Raw genomic sequence first — 7,709 nt, 5'->3', positions numbered from 1 at the left:
TCACTGATCTGCCAAAAAAAATTGGTAATTATCTACTTTGCTAGAACTTTTCCCATAAATTGCTTCAGCGCTTGCCGATTCTCAAGTGTTCTTAGGCTTTCTGTTCTTGCCATCAGATGGCAATGGGTCGACTTAAGCCTCTAGCTAAGAATGGGTTCGCGCTGAGCGATTTGGCTGAGCTGATCCGAGCGTGTAGAACAGGCATATGGCCTACAATGGTAACTCTGCGCGTTTACACGGCGTTTTGAGGCTACGAGGGTACGGACCGAGGTCGGTATGTGCGTAGTGTAAACGGGGTATAACTCACTCCTTCCGCCCCGTTCATCGGTCGGACACAGCTGCGATGCACCGTGACCCCACACGACCCCACACCACCCCTAATTACCCCTCCCTCCACTCCCTGTAATGCCCCCCCCCCTCCTCTTTGCTCAAAGTGAGGTTCAGGCGGAGGTAGAGGGGGTTTAGGTCAGCGGGGGGGGGATAAGAGAGAGAGAAAGTAAATGGGAGAAACTCCCATCTAAATGATTCGCGCCGATCTCCGCCAGGTGGCAGCACGTCCAAGGTGCCTCACTCTCCTCTCCCCCCTCAACTCGCGGCAACTTCAAAAGCATGACGGAATATTAATCTTATTAAGTTTATATTTGTTGGCATGATAGAACGCGTAATTTCGCTACATAAAGAGTCTTTTTCGATTCAATTCTCCACTTATTAAGTTTAATTGAAGGGAGAAGTCCATACTGGGAAAAAAAAGAGGACTGGAATAATTTGCAAATTCTTCATGAAAACGAATGATATTAACTAAAATTCACCCAATTCTTTCCCAGCGCAATCAGTGATACTGTTTCTGAATGATCATGTCTTTGTGAGAGACTTAGGAAAAATTAATTCGTTTCCTACGGCCATGAGCTTCACTTTGGAAATTTTTTAATGTATCTACACCTTTGTGCCGCATTCATTATGCATGCCACCGATTTTTTAATGCGGTTCCTCCCCCCCCCCCCCCCATTCCGTTATTCCTAATCCTTCTTCAGCTTTCAACCTTGTATCTCCTTTCACCAACACAGAGTACCTTCTCAGAGATTTATTTCACTACGAATTCCTTCCATTTCCCAAAAATTCCATTCTCAGTGGAACAACGTCTTACATTAACATTAAAGCTAGTTTTCAAATGTTCACACACGTTTACTATTATGCCCCACATAATAATACGTAAGTATATATTACGTGACGGCACATCATGCATTTTTCCAATCCCTTCTCGCACTTACGAGAAAAATACGACGGATATCTGTTGAGACATATTTCACTGATGAATTACATTTTTTAAAGGTCCTTCCTTAAATATTGGACTGGTTGAAGGGATAGCATATTCAAATTTGACGCTTACGAAAACCAAGCGTTCGCCGAAGAATCCCATCCTCCTTGTGACAACTCCTATCTTGCGTTTCTTAGTTGCCACTTGGATTGCCAAAAAATATAACTACAAAAAAAGGTGACTTGATGTGACTACAATTATGTATAGGACACTGTGGTTGTATTCAGTTATAAAACACTATTGGGACATTCCACCCAAAATTGCCTAGAAAATTGGCAACATTGACCCTTGAGGTAATATAGTTCGATCAAATTTGTATGTACATCTATGAGGTCTCTCGAACCCCAAAGGTTTCTTACCTCGCCAACAACTGCTCTCCATCCGTCCATTGGTATCATCATCTTCATTGTGATTTAAATGCTTATTAATGCTATTCATGCTTAATTTTTGTTTGAAAAAACTGTATCAACTTTGTACAACATAATGTACGTAAATAAAACTTATCTTATCTTATCCATTGCTCGTTGCATTATCAGCTCCGGTGTTTCTTTGAGCCTGATTAAAAGAGCCTAAGTTGAAAAACAAGAGTAAGGAAATGAAGAACGATACATATCCGGCCCATCTTTATGTTCTGCATTAAATTTGGGTAATTTCGGGGTCTCGGTAAAGGGCTCTTATTCCTTCATTTCCTCCAGGTGCCTTGGTCACGTACTGGGTCACGAATGGTACATAGAATTTTGTTTTTGAAGACTAAGTATAAGATGATTATTTTCTTAGTTTTTCGGCAATGTCATCATCTTAAAGAGCCTTCCTTTTGTGCTTTCTGAGAGGATTAATTCCTTAACAGTTTTTATGGGGCCAAATAATATCAAGTCCTCAGCAGGGCTCTAATTTTAAAATATGTCTCTTCACTCTCGTCATTGTGACTCCCAAGTATTTCATTTCTAAGCGCCATTGGACGGTATAGCGATCTACTTTCAAAGACTATAAAACAATCAGCGTTTCCGCTCACTAAAAGATATTTGGTGTCCTCTCCACTGACCTCAAGTCCAAAATGAGTAGGGCTCGAGTAGAGTGAGGAGGCTGGAACGTGTCCCCACCTGGCGGAGGCCGGTGGAAATCATCAAGCGCACTAAAAATTACTCGCTATGTAATTGCTCTCCATGTAATAAAAATTAACATAACTCCATATGGCTTTGTTACGTGCATTAGGGTAAAAAAAACTGCACGTAAATGGTCCTAATAAGACTCTATAGCTCTCTAGAAAACCTATGTAAATCACGAAGGCTTCTACACTATCAATTTCCAGGCCGTAAGATCCTTTCACATGCTATTCAATTACATTTAATGGAAGAAAAAATCTCGAGTTTTGACTCCTTAGCTCTGTCAGCATTAGCTTGAATTTTTTAGCTCCTACGCCTCGTTGATCGGCCATAGGCTGTGGTAGTAGGGTCGTCCTTATTTTTTCAATTTTTCGAATTTCTTTCAGAACGCCCCCTCATTTTATGCCAACTGGTGTAAAAGCATGTCCAGTAAAATATTACTGCAATTGTATAACGGGAAGACGTGCCGCATCGCACTCAAAGTTTAGAAATTTTGGCATTTTTGAGTGTTTTTCGGATATGAATGGCGATAAGAAGGCGCTGGTATTTTTAACTGATTTTCTACGGCAAACAACGATACATTGGACCTTTGATCTGATGCACCTCAAATATTTTCCAATTGTGACCGATAGTTCCCGAGATAAGGCCCCAAGAGTGAGCGCGTGCCACTCCAGGCAGACACTTTGGGTGGCACGCGGATTGCATACTCTCAATATTTGTTGATCATTCTCACTCGTCGTGAAACCAAAAAACTCTTTAGATAAACTTTGAACTTTGTCAATGGTAACCTTGAATGCTATATGTATCACTAATTATTGCCAAAACGGGCTATTATTTGGGCTTAATGATTTATCCTCCATGGGTTTTCAAATATTCAATACCGAGAAACACTAGTGCCCGAAGACTTCCCGAACTGTGCGTCGAAGACACTTTTTAAAACTATGTAGTGCCGGCATGGTAGAATTTGGAAATGGAAACTAGAAACGCCGATCAAATATTCTTAACTGGTCATTAATGAGAATCAAATTGCTGGCTATATGTTGGAATGTAATGGGCAGTTTCTTTTCTATAACTTTCTAAAGGTAATTTAAAATTTACGATCTTGTTCTAGACTTCCATGGAAAGAAAAGGATTTTTTGTGAGAAAACGCGGTAATTTCAGCACAGCATTGGAAAATTTAAAATTTTATACCATTAGTGGCGATAATTCCAAAATTCAGGACAAAGAACTCAGTCGCAAATGGAAAAATAGTTAAAAATCGTGCCAGCCCTCAATGATCTACTCAACATCGCCCGTGTCGATGGTGAAGAGATGATACCTCTAGAATAAGACCGACTGTTCCTTCTCAGTGAATGAAAAGAGAGCAGATCAGTATGTACTTAGTGGGTTAGAAATAATCACTAAAAAGAAGATGAATTTTTAATTTATAGAATATCATGAATTATTAATGTAAATCTAAATGCAAGTTCAACAATTTCTCAAATAAGTTGCTCAGTTAAATTTAATAATGGCCTTACAAAACTGGCGCTTCAAAAATTGTATTCCACGCTGCATCTAACCAAGCTATGATACTGTTCTGGATAAATGAATCTAGCTAACTCTTTTGGCAATTTACACATTCCTCTTCCGTCTCATGCAGTTGTCAAAATTTTTAGCTAATGCGTTGCCACCCACAACCTAACTGGAGTATTGTAATCACAGCCCTTAACTAAATTCCAATAAAAACTTAAGCCGTAATGAAAACTGCAAATTTTCACATTTGAAACCACGTCTGTTTAAAAATTAAAATTACAGAGGTGCATTTTTAAAATGCTTCTTCCATCCACGTCGTATTTGAACAGGATTTGCAGCCAAGTTGAGCGCCATTCAGCATCATCCCGCTCTCTTCTCGTCACCCACTATCCGCTGATTGGAGTGACAATTTTCAACCACCACTTCAGGTGAAGCAGAGCAGCCACGATATGCTTGCACTCGACGGATCTAGCCTTACAAGAATAAACCCCCGACAAAATCCAGCAGACGTCACCATCACCTTTCACACTTTCAAATTTTCGGCGTGAGAAGACATTGTGAATCTAAATAGGTAGTGCGTTCACTACAGGAAAATGGGTACGTATAAAGTGGATTATTGCTTATGCGGGCATATACTACTCAGTTGAAAATTCATGAAGTTCACCAAGTCTGGATACCAGGAAAATACTCCACGAGAGTTTCACGAGGATGCACTGAGTATACTGGCTCTAGTATATTATGCACATTTCACTCATTAGTTACATCCCACATAGGTTCTCTTCACGGCATGTTGAGGATAGCCTTTTTGTGACAGCGCACCCAGAGCTGAATTCAGCTGTGCTGGCGTTGTGTTTGCCGTCGTCAATATGATGGCGTGTTCTGGAATGAAAGACGCAGGTGTGACTCAAAAACAGAAACATATTATTGACAGGGATTTGTTGTTATCAACATTATAGTCAATAGGCGGGGAACCACTAACCCAGGAGGGTACTTGAGGAACATTCAATGGAACAATTGTCCTTACCAAATTTTCCAAGTCCAATGTTTTCACAGGCATAAAGGACCAAGTAGTTATCAACAACCCCGTCAAGAATGTAGTAAGTTGCAGAACTAAATTTACCTGAAAACAGCCAAAGTTCATATTCCTTTTAGTTATTTCATACATCCAAAAAAACAAACACTTCCTTTGAGTAACGCATACACCAGTTCTTTCCCGTCTTAATTCAGGAGAGAATGGATTGCAAAAAATTACTTTAATTACTTCAATGTCAAGCTGATTGCCATTTTTTAGTTCACAAACATGCAAAATAGAAGTTCAAATTGAAAATTTTTTATAGAATAAATTGACAGAAATTGATACTCACGAGAATTCTGAAATGTGATAGTGAGACTATTAGCTGCAACGGAATTTGCGCTTATTGCACCATTCACTTGTATATTTCCATAGGCAGTTAGTTGTCTTCCAGTTCTGGAAGAATGAAAATAGATATTGCGCATCATTATAAAGCAAAAAACATTGGTGAAGCCTTTCTCTAAGTCACTACATATTTCTAAAATTACTTAGAAACATGAATTTTCTATGTTTAGGATAACATTCACATTCAGGCCAAGTCCATCTTCGCATTTCAACTTCATTTTTTCACCAAAATTAGCCTCTTTCCATTCAATTTTCAACGGATAAGTTACGATTCCCATGACAGAGGCCAGCATAACAACGGAAGATGAAAAATTCCATCAAGAAGATAAACTACTTCATAGGTAATCTGCCAAACAGGTAATCCACCAAAGCCATACAAAATTAGTTACATTAGAGTGGGATCGACGTAAGGTCATGTCTACAAAATAAGGGGTAATTTACGTAGCTGCGACTCCTTGGAATAATAATCTGGAGGATTTCCCAAGCCTTCGAAATTTCAGTAATACCGCCGTTAAATGAAAGTTTACCACCCACGCGAGCAGTAGGTCGCAAACACACCAATGGAAGCAGTATCTGGGGTCAAATTGCTTTTACAAAATACAATTAAACGAGCATGGAGCATCTGGAGATCTGCATAACTCATGCAACAGTGGACTTCAGAGCCTTCCCATGGAGCATTTCCGAAAAAAGTGGCATCTAAACAAGCCCAGCACAAAAACCTAGCATAAAATATTCCAGATATCTAGAAAATATCTTCAATATCTTGGATATCTTAAATATCTTCTAGATGTCTCGACAATATATTCAATATCTTGAATATTTTAAATATCAACTAGTTGTCTAGAAAATATCTAAACGTAAAATCGCTCATTAAGTATACTTCGGAAGTGGCCGATATTTTTTTCTCCTTACAATGATGACAAAGAAATAATTTAGATGAATCTAATAATATAAAATTATAAACATAATTTTTTAAATTCAAATTTGTAAATTTATATTTTTAGTAATTACCAAAAGACTTTACTGCTTTCATAATGCAAATATTTTCCCTGTATAACTAGTGAAATCATTTCATGATAATGATATAAAGTGAACTATGATTATTATAAACTTTGATAAAAATTGAGCATTTCAAATATAAAAGTCATGAAACCCAAAGGAAATTTGTTTTTCTATAATACTAGCTGACCCGGCGAACTTCGTACCGCCTAAAAATCAATGAACTTACAGTTTAGTTACACCATTTGTAAATCAAGTTCGGCTGTATCGTATTTAATCATGTTTAATTTATTATAAAAAAATAAGGATACAAATTCAATTAAACTTCGTAAATGAGTATCAAATTAGCTTAAGAAATTTTGGGCTTTGTGGTTTTATAAAGCAGTTAATGGAATAAAAACTATACGCATTCAGTTGTTGGCTATTTGTGTTATTAACCGAAAAAAAAAGTTTTTAGGTCCAAGTCTGTTGCGTAAACTTGGCCCGTTCACGGAGCAGTTTAACACAACGCCAGACCGACACTTGACTGATGCTCAAAATCGTGTAAGAAAAGTCCCTATGAAGCAGCATTTGTATCAAATGACTTTAGGCACGCCAGTCATAGTATCTCTGTTTGGAAAAAATGCACTGGGTAAACGTGCTACAATGTAAGCACTGCTACATGCGTAAACGCACAACGGTGTGCCCTACACATTCGGGTTTAATGTCTTGCGCCAAGCACCTTCTGATTAACAACAGTTTTTGTTTTGTTAACAGGCGCAGCATAAAGCGGATGAAACTAAATAAATATAGCGAAGCGAAGCAGTGACGCAGCGAGGGGAGTTTTTGGGGGATAAAACCCCCCCAAGACCCCTTCGCTGGTATCTCTATCTTGGCGTGATGAGGCTGCTTGCGTGCCTAAGTGAACCTGAGAGCTATGCCGGCGGGAGCGAAAGCTCCTGGTAGGGCCACCCAAGCCGGACAGGTCAAAGGGGATAGGCCAGACAAAAAGAGATACCCTGGTCCTCCAGGTTGGGGGTTGGGCGTGGGGCTGACAATCCCACACCGTAAAAAAATGTTCTGTTACGAAACCCATAAAGAAGCCTCGGATTAGGGACGAATTTAAGGATAATGACACTGGCAAACGATCAGAAACTCGAAAACGGAATACAACATTGACCTTAGCTGCATGGAATGTAAGGACCATGTTGAAGGCTAGAAAAATGGCAGAGATCGCTGAAGAAGTATTGAAATATGGGATGGATGTAGTGGCGTTACAAGAAATAAGATGGAACGGAAATGGAAGAGTGGATAAAAAGGACTACTCAATGTTCTATTGTGGGCCTAAACTGAGAGCTGGACAATGTGGGATAGGGTTTATCCT

At 39.1% G+C, this 7,709-nt stretch overlaps 1 long non-coding RNA gene across 1 annotated transcript; it reads right to left on the bottom strand.

The window, feature by feature from the left end:
• Positions 1-3,885: 3,885 nt before the first annotated feature.
• On the bottom strand, positions 3,886-5,390 carry LOC124173913. The gene is made up of 3 exons (XR_006868807.1): positions 5,295-5,390; positions 4,955-5,050; positions 3,886-4,809 (listed from the first exon to the last, which is right to left on the bottom strand). It is a non-coding gene; the product is annotated as an uncharacterized LOC124173913 (long non-coding RNA).
• Between the last annotated feature and the right edge of the window lie 2,319 nt (positions 5,391-7,709).

Source organism: Ischnura elegans, chromosome 1 (genome assembly GCF_921293095.1).
Source record: "Ischnura elegans chromosome 1, ioIscEleg1.1, whole genome shotgun sequence".
In the NCBI taxonomy this organism is placed as follows: Eukaryota; Metazoa; Arthropoda; class Insecta; order Odonata; family Coenagrionidae; genus Ischnura; species Ischnura elegans.
Note: the sequence above shows the minus strand (reverse complement) of the source record. Positions and strands in the feature narration are given on the sequence as shown.